Source organism: Spinacia oleracea, chromosome 1 (assembly GCF_020520425.1).
Source record: "Spinacia oleracea cultivar Varoflay chromosome 1, BTI_SOV_V1, whole genome shotgun sequence".
NCBI classification, from domain to species: Eukaryota; Viridiplantae; Streptophyta; class Magnoliopsida; order Caryophyllales; family Amaranthaceae; genus Spinacia; species Spinacia oleracea.
Window position 1 is genome coordinate 59674034 of NC_079487.1, and position 17798 is coordinate 59691831.

A 17798-nucleotide genomic window follows, 5' to 3' on the forward strand; every position below is an offset into this window, starting at 1 on the left:
ATTCATGGAAAATCTTTTAGTCCGTACTTAGTAGTATTTCAAGGAGCGAGTGACTCGAGAGGACTATGATAGTCGTGACCCAATGTGATTATAAGCCTTGAGGCCATTAATTTTTTGCCAATGGTATTGATACCTTAGGTTCACTTTGGGGGTTGTGCGACTATGGAGGAATGATTTTCAGAATGTGACTGTTTCCATTTTGCAAATACTATAGTATATTCTTTTATTGGTGAGAGAGAATATTGAGGCCGTGGGTTCTTAGCAAGGGATGGCAATTACATATGGGTGCTCATTGATTTAAATGTTAGGAAGGGAGACTCAATATGGTTTAACCTTTTAACTTGCAGAACGACACCAAGCATTAGGACCGATTCTATGGATAAGACAACTAAGACTTAGGATTTAGATTGTACTTTGTCATAGCCTAGTCTAGACTCGGATTTACTTATTTTTCATTTGAACATTTACTTTTTTCTTGAAGACTTTATTCGAACATTATTTTTTGAATACTTTGCCCATGTGACACTCAAGGTCGTTTAATTAGCATGCTCGGTTTTGGTGCCGAGCATTGTCGTCGTAGGAGGCCTAACAACGACACAAGGAGTTATTTATTTTTTACAAGTCGCTTTTAGAATCGAGTGCCTTTTCATACGCCCTCGCACCAATTTTTTCCGAAAAGTTTTTTTTTGCTACGTATGTTTTTCTTATGCGCGGGCACCGAGGCTGCTGTGCCTGACCAAAAGGCCAGGCAGCAACTTCAGCGCCCAGCAGTGGGCGTGAGAAATTTAAGCGCCCAGCCAGGGGCGTTGAAAATGCGTCCCTGGCTGGTTCTCGTTTTCTGTTTGCGTCTACTTTTGTTTATGCGGCTTCAATTTTGCGTGCTTGCCTAATAACATCCTTTACGCGTTGTGCAGCGTTTGTGGGATTCGTTACGGCCATCCCAAGCGTCGCTTATTTTAGTGGCGATCGTTCGGGCTTGCGGAACACGTATTTTGGTATAACTCTTTGGACAATTGGTTCATGAATGTTTGGGCAATTTTTAAGGTCGTTGGTTTTCTAGCATTATTTGTCTAGCGTTATTCGTACGCACAATCATAACATAGTCACATAGTTCGCTACACATAACTACATTACAAACATGGATTTGAAAATTAAATATGTCACGTAGTTTATGATAGGCTTCTATGGGTAGTATTTGCGCCTGGCTTGGTACCGCTTCTATCGTAGATCCAACACATGCCCCGGCGGAGGTAGTGTCTTCAACAGACGAATTTCGCTCAAAAGGCCAACCCGCAAGTGCAAGCCAAGGGGGCATGCAGGCGAGAGGGACCTAATGAGCGAGCGATTGGGTTCGGGATAGGTGTACTACCTGCACAAGTACCGAGTGGGCAACATGCGCGGCGTATGCACCCCCCTATTGGCGGAAAAAGATATCCTTAGTCCCAACTCCCGAGGGAGCCGAGATTCGTTATGCGGTTCTGCCCGTTCACATTAATATGCTGATTTTCAGGTCGTCCCAACTTGATGGGGAAATAAACGCGGGGTAGGATCGTTTCACCCTTCGGCTATTTTGATTACCTACAAGCACGAGTATTTCCTTCACTATCCCCAGTGGAGTCGCCACTGTGAGGGGGTCGAAAAAGCGCGAGGCTAATGCGTGACCTCGTCCCTCGTGGGTGTGACGATTCTTTTTATTCAATCAAGTGTAATTGGATTTCCTGTGAGTATACACCCAATTGACTAGTAATATAGGAGTCGCCATTCAGTTTTTAACGATAATGTGAAAAACTTACAAAACTCGGTTATCGTGACATAAAGGGAGTGCAATTATGTTTGACCACGACGGCCGTAGGTTCCCTTGTGATCCCTGGTGTGGGGATCTCTCAACATACACCCGCAAGGTAGAGATTGAGGGTTCGGGGGACTGTAACTACCGAGAGGAGTACTTCGCTCGTCGATAACTCCAGAGGCAGGATATCCTTACTAGCTCAGCATAAATAATTGAAGGGACATGCGTTAACTATTAAACTAATCTGAGTTGATTTTAGCAATATGCAACATATAATACTAGATCGATCACGATTATCTGATTTAGATTGCATTAAGGGACCTAGCATGATAATCCAACTACCCAAAATATTATATTTGTTAGGCGTGATAGAACAATCAGATTTAGTTAGTTTAACAGTTCATAAAAAGGGCGAGGAAAGCAATTAAATCATCGAGAAGGGGCACATTACGACGCACCCTTGAGAGGTGCGTCACGGTTCTCAGAAAACTAACCACTTTGACTTTGCTATTTCTCCTTTTTATTTAACGAATCTCAATTATGGGACAGGATACGTTCTGTTCGATTTATGGATCGATTGCGACAGAACGCGTGAACAATTTCGCAGCGAGAGGCTTAGGCTAAGGGTTGGAGTCAATACTCAGAATATAATTATGTGTTGTCGTGTGTTGTTTCACGTCGAAACTAGGGGCCTATTTATAGGGAAGAGTTCGTGGAAAGATAGAATTGCAGAGTTCTAATCCACAAAGAATTAGGAAAAAACACGTACCCAGGTATTTTCAGCGCCCAGAGCCAGGCGTTGAAAATAGGGTCTGGGCTGTTTTCTTTAGTCAGATTCGGATTCCTGAAATCCGTAGAGTTTGAGATTAATTTGAGTCTTTTAGCGCGTATCAATTTTGTGACGGAATGCGTCTGGGCCCGTTACGAACTCTAGGCTCGTCAGGGATTTAATTAATACGTAACTCTTATTTCCGAATCCTATTAGGAATAGGATTCTCGCGGTTTTCTATCTCATTTAGGATTTATGTTGGAGTGCAACACCTAATTCTGACAGGTTTCTATCCTTTATGATTTGCCACTTTTAGAAGCTACCTTTCACGGCAGTTACTATTTTTAGCAGGTTTCCATAAATAGCAGGTTTCGGGTGAAATGAAATGGGGAATCGAGATTCGTTTATTTTACAGGAGATGCGTTGTCAAGTGGAGATTTACGCTTTCATCATCGAACCTTTCCCTTGCGGGAATGGGGACAAAAGTAGGTGTCTACACATGTCAACTCAACTGAGGAATTTTAGGTCGGTGATCTTATGTCCCCGTGTTAGGTGATCCTATATCCCCTAGTTGTGATCATATGTCCCTATATTAAGTGATCTTATGTCCCTTTATTGTACGATCCATCTGTGGTGTAGTCAATGCATTACAGTCCCTGTGTTATGACCCTCTTTCCTAAATATGGTGTCACAATCTATCCATGTTGGTTTGTGATGAGTCTTTCAATGTGTCCTTGTTGTGTTGGTCTGTGACGAGTCTTTCAATTTGCGGAGAAGCCACCTTTGTTTAATAAACCACAGTGCGCTGTAACACCCTCATAATTCCTTGCTTTTTATAAAACATTTTCCAACTTAAAACACAGGAATTACCAAGATATTACCGCCACCGTGATAACGGCTAAGGCTATTTACCAGAATTACGCAGCGGAAATAACTAACTTTCAAAACACATTAAATAAATAGTTAATGGTCATTAAAGCAAGTTGGAACCGTTGAGGCCCAAGCTAAAACAAAACGTTTGAAATCCATTAACTGAAAATAGTAGTATTAGTCATGACTATAAATAGAAATAGAGTTTATAAATTACGGAAGCATAAAACTCTCAACTCGAATCCCATGATAACTTCTCCCGCAAGTTATCTCTACAAACCTGCTTTATTGAAAATCTACTCCCCAACAACGCAAATGCAATTGATGGATCATCATAGGGTCATTAAGGCGAAGGCCATGACCAGAAGGCATGAAGCATGAAGTCAGCAAAAGCTGAGTACGGACAAGCTAGAATAACATTCTATCCTAACATGCTTCACTCGACAATTAAATAATCCACATGCAAAAGCCATAAAATAAACGAGTAAACATGGAGACAAGACTCGACACGAGACACGACTCTTGACTCACAGATTAATAAAAAGTAGCTTCGAGCGGGTAAAGTAAAGTATCCTCAAAAGGAAAGAAAGGGTGATGGGAGCCAACCATACACCAAAATAAGTCGGGCTACTACCGACAGTCGGGCCATACCGACAGGAATTCCAATGCACAACGGCATAAAAGAGAATGAAACAACGTCTTGTATCATTCTAGGAGTACAAGTTTTCCGGCAAGACTCCCCCAATTGTTCATACCCAAGGTATATACGTTCCAAGAGTTTTGAAGCTCTTTGGGTTACACTTTACGTTAATTAGTATATTATGTTCAAGGAGACTCAAGACTCTACTCAAAACACAACATACCAACAATTAAACAATTAAACAACTCAACAATGACTCTTTAATATTTTACTTCTTTAGGACTTGTGATCAAACAAGACTCAAGTGAAATTACTCCCATTGTTCCTTCTCAAAAACACTGTTTGAGATAACCCGACATTGCCTATTAACAAGTGGGGTGTGCCCTTAGCACGAATTATCCTTAATTCAATTCACATAGACTCTCTAACATATTCTACCACTCTGGTAGAATATATATTGCTCACTGGCAATATTCGACTGGCTCAATAATTATGCTAGACATCCTGTACTATAGCATAATAATAATAACAACTTGCATGCGCAATACTCATACATGCGAACCAACTTGAACAACATGCTTGACATAACTCAACGATTATAAAAGTCCATAACATGATAGTTCAATAGAATCTATAAGGCATAATTCGATTCATAACATGCTCGTTCATATAGATTCAATAATAATAATAACATGCTCGTTCTCAACATTAAACATGAATTCATAACAACATAATCATTCCCAATCATCAACATGAATTCATAGCATATAAGTTCACATGATTCGCATTCAATACACTTCACAAAGTCCTCAATGGATGGGTGGTCACCCTAGTCTTATACGTACCTGGAATACCTAAGTACGGGGGCCACAGTGCGAATCACGACTCACTAGAAATCAACTCCTATAAAATAAAATAAGAGAACTAAATTATTATCCATGTTTACTAAATTTCCAGCAACTATTTAAGAAACTAAAACCCTTAGTTTAATTAAAATTCATTCATTAATTGGTAATTTAATAGTCTCAAATAGTCAACTCAAGTCCTAGCATAAAAACATTGACTTTTTTTTAGCTTTAAAACCCTTCAAAACCAACTTTTTAAAGCTTATAACCAATCTGAAAATTTAGGTTGATTCCCATAATTTAAATTGTCATTAAATTATGTGAATCAATCGCTCAATCGATTTGAAACCGAAACCCTAACAATGGTTTAATTCGAAAACATGTTTTGACTTCAAAAATCAACACTTTATAAACTTATTAAATCTGAAAATCATAAGTTAAATCATCAAAACCAATCTCTTTAATTAAAACACAATACTAACCCAATACGGTGTTCATAACCGTTTTAATTAATCTAAACAATCCAATAATTAAACTTAATCACAATAATTAAATCAATTTAAAACTGAAAATTAATATTTTTGAAAACAAAATTTGATTGTCCCAATTCAACAACACACACGCACACAACAATTAATTGTGTTGTGTGCGTGTGCGTCGAACAATGAACGCAACAACACAACATATGCACGCACCGCAACAGCATTGCGCACAAGCACGCAACGAGGGCGAGAGGGGCAGGCAGGCGCTGGGCACGCAACACGGCGACGAGCGGGCACGAGCTCGCGTGGCTGCTGGGCGGGACGACGCGCACGCAACACACAGCAGCAGCGAGGGCGTTGCGCTGCGGGGCGAGGCGACGAGAGAGAGAGGGGCACGCGAAGTGCTGGGCGAGGGACAAGGCAGCAGCAACACGGGGCGCTGCGGGCTGCGGGACGAGGCACGACGCGTGAGGCTGGGCGAGCACACACGGCACGGCAGCGTGCCTTGCGCTGCAAGCAAAGGGGTCGGACGAGAGGAGAGGGAAGGGTGCCGCAAGGAGAGAGAAAGTGAGGAGAGAGAGGGAGTGCTGAAATTTTGTGAGGGTTTAATGAGAGGGTCTATTTATAGGTTTTCTCTCCTTGTGGGCTAGGTTAGGGTAATTTTGAGTTGGGCTCCTTACCGGGCTCATTTAAGTTTACTCCTTGCAGGCTTGGTTGGGTTTAATTAAAACAAAACGACCGGGCTTTAAGTTTATTAAATTCGTTTTTGAAATACGACCCAACAATTCCCGACTAAATAAATTCCTTGAATTTATTTAATAAAAATACGGTTTTCGAAATAATTAATATTTAAATTAATTAAAAATAAAAGCGCATTTAATTCTCATTAAATGAAATTAATTTGTAAAAATACAACGAAATGCTTTATAAATATAATAAAATATATTTATAATAATAGAAAAATACGAGGTATTACAGTCTACCCTCCTTAAAAGAAGTTTCGTCCCGAAACTTGGGCACGGAAATCACACTTTTAAAACTAAACTTGAGACTATTTTGAGACTTTAGTGCGTTTTCTTTGCAAAAAGTTTTAGTTGTTGTACTCTTTAAGTAATTCAACATGACAATAAACAGTGAAACTTCACTGGATAAACGATTCAAGCATATCCTTAAGGGTAAATTGGGTAAATAAGGTAAAAAGCGCGAAATTCTACCGCACTCTACCCCCCTTAAAGAAAACGAGTTACGGCCCCGTAACTCAACTAACCTCGGGAAAAAGCTCGGGATATTTCTTTCTCATTTCCTCCTCCGCTTCCCAGGTAGCTTCCTCAGACTCTTGGTTAGACCACAACACTTTTACGATCTTAACATCCTTAGTTCGAGTGCTACGCACTTTGCTATCAAGTATCTTGACAGTCTTTCCTCGAAGGTCAAACTGTGGTCTAACTCTATGGTCTCCGGTTGCAGTACATGAGACTTATCCGGGACATACTTCCTCAATTGGGACATATGAAACACATTATGCACTCTATGCAAATCCATGGGCAAGGCTAGTCTATACGCTACCTTCCCTATCCGTTCTAAGATCTCATATGGGCCTATATATTTTGGGCTAAGCTTTCCCTTCTTCCCAAATCTCATCACTCCTTTCATTGGTGAAACCTTTAACAACACTTTGTCACCTACTTGGAATTCTTCATCCCTACGCTTTAAATCTGCGTAGCTCTTTTGGCGATCTTGCGCGGCTTGGATTTTGGATTGAATAGTCCTAACGTGATTCATAGTATCCGCTATCAATTGGGGACCTAGTACAACGGTTTCACTAATGTCATTCCAACATAGTGGACTTCTACATTTTCGTCCATACAGGGCTTCGAATGGTGCCATTCCAATACTGGCATGATAGCTATTGTTGTATGAAAACTCAATTAAATCTAGGCTATCTTCCCATCCTCCTTGGAAATCAATCACACAAGCTTTTAGCATATCTTCTAGGGTTTGAATAGTCCTTTCGGTTTGTCCATCCGTGGCTGGGTGGAATGTTGTACTCATTTTCAATGTGGTACCAAAGTTCTTCTGCACACTTTTCCAGAAATTCGAAAGGAACCTAGAATCTCTATCTGATACGATGTCCTTAGGAACTCCATGTAATCTCACTACATGTTTGATGTAAGCTTTGGCAAGTTGTTCCATTTTCCAGGTTTCTTTCATTGGTATGAACACTGCTGACTTAGTCAACCTATCGACCACTACCCAAATGGTGTCATTTCCACTGTTCGACTTGGGTAAACAAGTGACAAAGTCCATTGAGATACAGTCCCACTTCCAACTCGGAATTTCTAAAGGTTTGACCTTTCCCTGAGGTCTCCTATGCTCAATTTTAACCTTCTGAAAAGTCAAACACCTTGCCACGAATTCAGCCACTTCGTTCTTCATCCTTGGCCACCAATAGACCTTTTTCAGATCCTTATACAGCTTGTCACCTCCCGGGTGAACAAAATATGGCGTATTGTGACCTTCTCTCATCAACTTCTCCTTTAGTTCATCACACTTTTGAGGTACACACCATCGTCCTTTATACCTCAAACTTCCATCCTCGTGGATCTTAAAATCAACCTCCTTTCCTTGCGAAATCTTCTCCTTGATCCGCTCTAGCTTAACATCACCAGCCTGATTCCCCCTGATTTCATCAAATACTGACGACTGGATGGTTAATGTTAGGTTATGATACATATGAATAAACATAAATCATGCGGAAAAACCATAAAGCCAGGAAACATATTATTTACACATAATCATTTAGCATAATTCAGATGCATACACTTTGTAGCGTGCCCTCCCTAGCTGCGCCCGAACCGAACAAGAACAAGTCTTTAGGACTCCAAGTGTCGTCCCTCCGTAGATAGTCCACAGCACGTCCGGATCCGCCTTAAGATTGACCAACTAGAATCGCCCTTAAGGTACTACAAATTTCGGTTAATAGGGCAAGTGTTTGTGGCTGATTTTTGCTTGAAAATCTTACCTTTGAATACTTCAATTCTCTATGCAAATATGTGACCCTAGGCACCTATTTATAGAGTTATGGAAAAGGACTTGGAATCCTATTAGGATACTGATTTATTTAATTAGAATCTTATTAAAACTCTATTAAACAAATTCTATCTTTATTAGGATTAGGATTTAATCATAGAACAAATTCCATTAGCTTTAGGATTTGTATTGAAACACAAACGTTGCACGAGCACGAGCATCGCACAAACCCGCGCAGGCCTTGAGGCCCACACGAGCTGGCGCTGCTCGCAGCCCACGAGCATCAGCCCGCGGGCGCGCGCCAAGGCCATTGCTGGGCCTGGCCTTGCGTTGGGCCTGGCGTGGCTTGGCAGCGTGTGTTTGGGCGCTCGGCTTGCTGGGCGTAGGCCTGGCTTCATGTTGGGCCTTCGTCTAGCAAGTCTCGTCCGATGCTAATTCGTACGACGCGCTTCCGATTAAATTCCCGATTCCGGAATTCATTTCCGATACGAACAATATTTAATATTTCCGATTCCGAAATTAATTTCCGTTTCGATCAAATATTTAATATTTCCGTTTCCGGAATTATTTTTCGATTACGATAATATTTCCGATTCTGACAATATTTCCGTTTCCGGCAATATTTCCGATTCAGGCAATATTTCCATTTCCAATAATATTTTCCGATACGTACCATGTTTCCGTTTCCGGCAACATCTACGACTTGGATAATATTTATATTTCCGATACGATTCATATTTCCGTTTCCGGCAATATCATCGTTTCCGGAGTATTCATTTCTTGCCTTTGACGATCGCAGCTCTCACTGAAACCAAGATCCGTCGATTCCGAATATCCATAGATGGAGTATTTAATTCCATTAAATACTTTATCCGTTTACGTACTATTTGTGTGACCCTACGGGTTCAGCCAAGAGTAAGTTGTGGATTAATATTATTAATTCCACTTGAACTGAAGCGGCCTCTAGCTAGGCATTCAGCTCACTTGATCTCACTGAATTATTAACTTGTTAATTTATACTGAACCGCATTTATTAGACTTAACATTAAATGCATACTTGGACCAAGGGCATTATTTCCTTCAGTCTCCCACTTGTCCTTAGGGACAAGTGTGCATTTCCTAATTCCTTTGTCGCTCGATGCTTGCTCTTGAACATAAGGTAAGAGTTGTCATCCTTATTACGTCCAGAGGTGTTTCTCGGTTTCAGAGTTCAACTGATCAAATAAACAGATAATCATAACCTATGATTCATCTGAGCACGGCCATGCATTTTATAGTTTCTAGCTCTCCGAGTGGCCTTGTACAACTTTTAAGCATCTCATCCCGATTTATGGGAGGACAATCCCAATCTTGTGATCTTGAGATTAGACTTCGTTTGATAGGTGATTACCTAAGCGTTGCCTTTATAGCCTCCTTTTACGGTGCGACGGTTGGTCAACGTCAAAGTAACCAGTTCTCAAACAAGTAATCTCAAATCACTCAGGTATTGAGGATTTAGTGTCTAATAATTTTAATGAAATTTACTTATGACATATTTTCATCTCTTACAGTAAAGTTTCATAGGTCTGTCCGATACTAGTCTTCCCAAAGTAAGTATCTATGAAAATGATTACGACATTGCCATGTCCACATAGTTCAAGAAACAGAACTAATAGTCATCTTGCATTCTAGTCGTCTAATGTTTTCTATGCGTCCATCTTTATAGAAAACTCCGACCAGGGAACATTTTCAACTTTTGACATTCAAGTTCACTTGATAGACATTTCTTAGTCACAGGACTGGTCCTGACAGTCTATCTTGAATATATTGTCAAATTGAAGGGACTCATCATTTAATAAACCACAAACTAAATGGAAAAATGAATTCTATTAATTTATTGTGAATGATTAACCAATAATGTTTTACAAAGTATTAAACTCTAAAACTTTAAAACATTAAACAAGGACATCAAAGCCATTCTCCAATATGCTTGATTCCCATAGCTGCAGTGTGCAAGTTGTGCTTCGCCTGCGGCAGAGGTTTAGTCAATGGATCTGATATGTTGTCATCAGTTCCAATCGTGCTTATCTCGACTTCTTTTCTTTCAACGAACTCTCGTAGAAGGTGAAATCTACGAAGTACATGCTTGACTCTTTGGTGGTGTCTAGGCTCCTTTGCCTGTGCAATAGCTCCGTTATTATCACAATATAGGGCTATTGGTCCTTTAATGGAGGGGACTACACCAAGTTCACCTATGAACTTCCTTAGCCATATAGCTTCCTTTGCTGCTTCATGTGCAGCAATGCACTCCGCTTTAGTTGTAGAATCCGCAATGGTGCTTTGCTTAGCACTTTTCCAGCTTACTGCACCTCCGTTGAGGCAGAAGACAAACCCAGACTGTGATCTGAAATCATCTTTGTCGGTTTGGAAACTTGCGTCCGTATATCCTTTAACAATTAATTCATCATCTCCACCATAGACTAGGAAGTCATCTTTGTGCCTTTTCAGGTACTTCAGAATATTCTTGGCAGCAGTCCAATGTGCCTCTCCTAGGTCTGACTGGTATCTGCTCGTAGCACTGAGTGCGTACGCAACATCCGAGCGTGTACATATCATAGCATACATTATTGAACCAATTAATGATGCATATGGAATCCCACTCATTCGTCTACGCTCATCAAGTGTTTTTGGGCACTGAGTCTTGCTTAGAGTCATTCCATCAGACATGGGTAGGTAGCCTCACTTGGAGTCTGCCATCTTGAACCTCTCAAGCACCTTATTGATATAAGTGCTTTGACTAAGTCCAATCATCCTTTTAGATCTATCTCTGTAAATCTTGATGCCCAATATGTACTGTGCTTCTCCTAGATCCTTCATCGAAAAACATTTCCCAAGCCAAATCTTGACAGAGTTCAACATAGGAATGTCATTTCCGATAATTAATATGTCGTCGACATATAATACTAGAAAAGCAATTTTGCTCCCACTGACCTTCTTGTATACACAAGATTCGTCTGCGTTCTTGATGAAACCAAAGTCACTGACTGCTTCATCAAAACGTATATTCCAGCTCCTGGATGCCTGCTTCAATCCGTAGATTGATTTCTTTAGCTTGCATACCTTTTTAGCATTCTTTGGATCCTCAAAACCCTCAGGCTGTGTCATAAACACAGTTTCTGTTAAAACGCCGTTTTAAGAAAGCGATTTTGACATCCATGTGCCATATTTCGTAATCGTAATATGCAGCGATTGCTAACATTATCCGAATAGACTTTAGCATTGTAACTGGTGAAAAGGTTTCATCGTAATCCACACCGTGGACTTGCCTGTAACCTTTTGCAACCAATCTAGCTTTAAAAACTTCAAGTTTTCCATCCTTCAGTTTGAAAACCCATTTAATTTGTTTCCAATGGCTTGGTAGCCATCTGGCAAATCGACCAAATCCCATACTTGGTTTTCTGACATGGAGTCTAATTCATATTGCATGGCTTCTTGCCATTGCTTGGAGCTAGGGCTCATCATAGCTTGTTTGTAAGTCGTAGGTTCATCAGTTTCAAGTAATAGAACATCATAGCTCTCGTTCGTCAAAATACCTAAGTACCTTTCCGGTTGAGATCTATATCTCTGCGATCTACGCGGGGTTACATCTCTAGATTGTCCATGATTCTCACCAGATACTTCTAAGGATCTCTGAGTTTCATCCTGAATGTCATCTTGAGCATTCTCTAGAGTTTGTTGTTCGACTCGAATCTCTTCAAGGTCTACTTTTCTCCCACTTAACATTTTGGAAATGTGATTCTTTTCCAAAAAAGATACCATCTCGAGCAACAAACACCTTGTTCTCAGATGTATTGTAGAAGTAATACCCCTTTGTTTCCTTTGGATAGCCCACAAAGATACATTTGTCAGATTTTGGATGAAGTTTGTCTGAAATTAATCGTTTGACGTATACTTCACATCCCCAAATCTTAAGAAAATACACATTTGGAGGCTTTCCAAACCATAACTCATATGGAGTCTTTTCAACAGCTTTAGACGGAGCTCTATTAATAGTGAGTACAGCTGTATTTAGTGCATGTCCCCAAAATTCTATTGGAAGTTCGGCCTGACCCATCATTGATCTAACCGTGTCTAGCAAGGTTCTGTTCCTCCGTTCCGACACACCGTTCCATTGTGGTGTTCTAGGAGGAGTCAATTCTGATAGAATTACACATTCTTTCAGATGGTCATCAAATTCATAGCTCAGATATTCACCGCCTCTATCAGACCGCAGTGCCTTAATCTTCTTGCCTAATTGATTCTCTACTTCACTCTGAAATTCCTTGAATTTGTCAAAGGATTCAGACTTATGCTTAATTAGGTAGACATAACCATATCTACTGAAGTCATCAGTGAAAGTGATAAAGTAGCTGAAACCACCCCTAGCATTTGTACTCATTGGTCCACATACATCTGTATGGATTAAACCTAATAGTTCAGTTGCTCTTTCTCTAACTTTAAAGAAAGGTTGCTTTGTCATTTTTCCAAGTAAACATGATTCGCACTTACCATAATCCTCTAAGTTAAATGGTTCTAGAATTCCTTCCTTTTGAAGTCTTTCCATGCGTTTCAAGTTAATATGGCCTAATCGACAATGCCACAGATAGGTGAGATCTGAATCATCATTTTTGGCCTTTTTGGTATTTATGTTATAAACTTGTTTGTCGTGATCTAATAAATAAAGTCCATTGACTAATCTAGCAGATCCATAAAACATCTCTTTAAAATAAAATGAACAACTATTGTCTTTTATTACAAAGGAAAATCCCTTAGCATCTAAGCAAGAAACAGAAATGATGTTTTTAGTAAGACTTGGAACATGGAAACACTCTTCCAGTTCCAATACTAGCCCAGAGGGCAACGACAAATAATAAGTTCCTACAGCTAATGCAGCAATCCGTGCTCCATTTCCCACTCGTAGGTCGACTTCACCCTTGCTTAGCCTTCTACTTCTTCTTAGTCCATGTGGATTGGAACATAAGTGTGAGCCACAACCTGTATCTAATACCCAAGAAGTTGAATTAGCAAGTATACAGTCTATAACAAAAATACCTGAAGATGGAATGACTGTTCCGTTCTTCTGATCTTCCTTTAGCTTCAAGCAATCTCTCTTCCAATGCCCCTTCTTCTTGCAATAGAAGCATTCGGATTCAGAAGTGGGTTGACTGACCTTCCTCTTTTCAGACTTGGCGCCAGTTTGCTTAGTTGGGCTGGCCTTCTTGCCACCTTTCTTAGCATTCCTCTTCTTTCCAGATTTCTTGAACTTGCCCCCACGCACCATAAGCACATCTTGCTTATCACTTTTGAGCGTCTTTTGAGCGGTCTTCAGCATACCGTAAAGCTCAGTGAGCGTTTTGTCCAGACTATTCATATTGTAGTTCAGCTTGAACTGATCATACCCGTTATGAAGAGAGTGGAGGACGGTGTCTACAGCCATTTCCTGAGAGAACTGCTGATCCAGCCGACTCATATTCTCAATGAGTCCAATCATTTTGAGAACATGTGGACTTACGGGCTCGCCTTTCTTAAGTTTGGTCTCAAGAATTTGCCTATGAGTCTCAAATCTTTCGACCCGAGCCAGATCTTGGAACATGTTCTTTAACTCACTGATGATCGTGAAAGCATCTGAGTTGATGAACGTTTTCTGTATATCTGCACTCATGGTTGCAAGCATTAGACATTTCACATCCTTGTTGGCATCAATCCAACGATTGAGGGCTGCCTGAGTGACCCCTTCGCCTGCGGCTTCGGCCATCGCCTGCGGCTTCGGCCATCGCCTCTTCCAGGACATACTCCTTTTCTTCCTGCATAAGAACTATTTGCAAGTTCCTTTGCCAGTCAAGGAAGTTTTTCCCGTTCAACTTCTCCTTTTCGAGAATTGATCGAATGTTGAATGAATTGTTGTTTGCCATAATTAAAACTACAATTGAAATAGAATAAACAAATAAATAATCATTCACATTTTCTCTTAATAAACTTAAATTCTAGCATACATGCATAATTTAATGTTCATTAAGCATTTTATTCAAGTTATGTGTTCCGGCAGGTGTGAATAAAATGATTCCAAGATCCTAAAACCCATTGAAGAATTAAGCACATTATGTATTTAGACTCAATTCTAAAATCTTTTAGGTAAGCAAAAGCCTTTTGCTAATAGTCTAGAAACTACTCTTGGTTGATAGGTACGTCTAAGAACTTATTAGGTAAACCTATCGATTTTGCCACGACATAAAAGGACTCCTTACTTATATCGTTGAGTTTCACCAAAACTAACATGTACTCACAATTATTTGTGTACCTTACCCCTTTAGGATCAATATGTAACATCTCGCTGAGCGTAATCTATTACTAGATTGATGTAAAGGTTATCTAAGTAAGTGTTATTTTGGCATGGCACCTTTTACCTCAATTTTTAAGTTTGGAACTTAAGGCTCTTACTATGTTGGTTAGATTTTAAGTGAACTAAAATCCTTAATCATGCAACATAATCAAGCATCGATCTCATGCATATTTAAGACATATTTAAAAGCAATAAATAACTTAAAGCATGCATAAGATAATTGTGATCTAGTATGGCCCGACTTCATCTTGAAGCTTCAACTTCAAAGTCCGTCTTGAAAATGGATTGGAAACTCCGTCTTGAATTTCACCGTGGAAGGCGCCATTTTCTTCAAATAGGATAAGCTATAATTAAACTAATTACAACTATTTGATGGTACGCAGACCATATTTGAATTGAAAAACAAATTTGGTGCATTAGACCAATTACATTCAAATTAATGGTACGCAGACCATATTTTCTATCCTATTTGGGCCATACTAGTCACTTCATAACCTGCAAAACAGTACATATACAATATATACCATTCACCCATTCATTATCATGAATGGCCCACATAGACTTTGTTAGTAAAAACACATTGTATGCATCACATAAATATTTGCAGCAATTAATCAAGGGCACCAATAATCTACCAATTATTCAGTCCTTATTAATTCTAATCAAGTTGTTTAACCTTAAAGGATTTGTAGACCTAATCAAGAGTTTATGACTAAAATTGCTCCCACTTAAACCAATAAATTCATATGCTTTACTAATTTTAAACATAAAAATCTATTTCTAGTCTAACCGGAAACATACAAATTTAATTAAGATTTAAAGCTCATATAAATTTATAATTGAATCCATTTTATTTATTTTATTTTTCAGTTGAATTAAATGAATTTAAATTAATTCAAGGTTTAATTTTAGTAAAATAATTAGTATAAATAAAATTTATAATAATTATAATATTCAAAATTAAAATCCGAGAAAACAATTTATATTATTAATTTTAAAATTAATTAAAATTATTTCCGAACTAAAAATCTGAAATTAAAATTCAAAACGCGTCAATCGTAACACGACGAGGCACTTGGGCTTGCGCCCAAGCCCCATCATGCGCACGACCAATCGCTGGCCCATAGCACATCGCAGCAGCAGCCACGCGCAAACGCAGCAAGCCAAGCCAAGCCTGCACGCTTGGGCGCAGCATGCTTGCCCGCATGCATCGCAGGAGCGCTCGCTCGCTCGCGCGCAAGCAAGCCCTCGAGGCATCGCATGTTGGTGCACTGAGCAGCGATCGCTGGGCGACCCAGCTCTCGCCCTCGCGCGCGCGCCTCTCCATGTGCCATGCCTTTGCCCTTCGCTCATCGCCCATAGCACACAGCACACACGCACAGGCTCCCTTGCCTCGTGCGCGCGCCATGCGCTAGGTTGCTCGCTGCATTCGTACCGCACGGGCGACGAGCTCCCTTGCTCGTCGTCGCGTGCCCGCACTATACAACACCCCTTTAAGGGTAACACGTAGCTTTCTTTGCTTTGTGCGTGCAACATTTATGAGCGTTTTCATAAAAATTTAAAATTTTTAATTTAAAATTAACGACAAATTAATAAATCATATTAATTTCATAATTTTAGGGCGAAATATCGAAAATTTATTAATCAATTAATTTCCGATTAACATGGATTCAAATCTAGGTCATAAAAATTTAAAATTTAACATAAATTAACAATTTTTATGGTGGATTTTAATCATGGATACCTAATTAAATTATTAATTAATTATGAAAAACAAATCAATTCTAAATTATTCGAATTTCAACAAATTAATCATAATTACAAATTAGGTTGTATAATTAACAAGTCTAGGCATTCATAATTGTTAAACATATATATTGTAGGTCAATGAAAAACTCAAGATTTATCAACAAGAATCGCAAATACTTAATTTAACATCTTAAATTTACAAACTTTTGCGTTCGAAAAACTTAAACCTCCGAAAAGTCATAGTTAGGCTTCGAATTTGGGAATTCTGGGTTCGGCCGAAAAAAGCTATTTTTGTCAAAATTTTAGAATGCCTTTTACATGCGAAATTGACACAAAAATCACTCGATTTGGTTGAGTAATGAATATCCTGCCGAAAAACTGCGTATATATAATTAAATAAACGCAATTTGCAATTAATTACGAAAACTAATCACCCCTTTAATTCCTTGCAAATTTGTATAATTTAACCATGTTCATGCAATTTAGATTATGAAAATAATAAGAGGCTCGTGATAACACTGTGAGGTTATGATACATATGAATAAAAATAAATCATGCGGAAAAACCATAAAGCCAGGAAACATATTATTTACACATAATCATTTAGCATAATTCAGATGCATACACTTTGTAGCGTGCCCTCCCTAGCTGCGCCCGAACTGAACAAGAACAAGTCTTTAGGACTCCAAGTGTCGTCCCTTCGTAGATAGTCCACAGCACGTCCGGATCCGCCTTAAGATTGACCAACTAGAATGGCCCTTAAGGTACTACAAATTTCAGTTAATAGGGCAAGTGTTTGTGGCTGATTTTTGCTTGAAAATCTTACCTTTGAATACTTCAATTCTCTATGTAAATATGTCTAGGCATCTATTTATAGAGTTATGGAAAAGGACTTCGAATCCTATTAGGATACTAATTTACTTAATTAGAATCTTATTAAAACTCTATTAAACAAATTCTATCTTTATTAGGATTAGGATTTAATTATAGAACAAATTCCATTAGCTTTAGGATTTGTATTGAAACACAAACGTTGCACGAGCATGAGCATCGCACAAACCCGCGCAGGCCTTGCGGCCCACACGAGCTGGCGCTGCTCGCAGCCCACGGGCATCAGCCCGCGCGCGCGCGCCAAGGCCATTGCTGTGCCTGGCCTTGCGCTGGGCCTGGCGTGGCTTGGCAGCGTGTGTTTGGGCGCTCGGCTTGCTGGGCGTAGGCCTGGCTTCGTGCTGGGCCTTCGTCTAGCAAGTCTCGTCCGATGCTAAT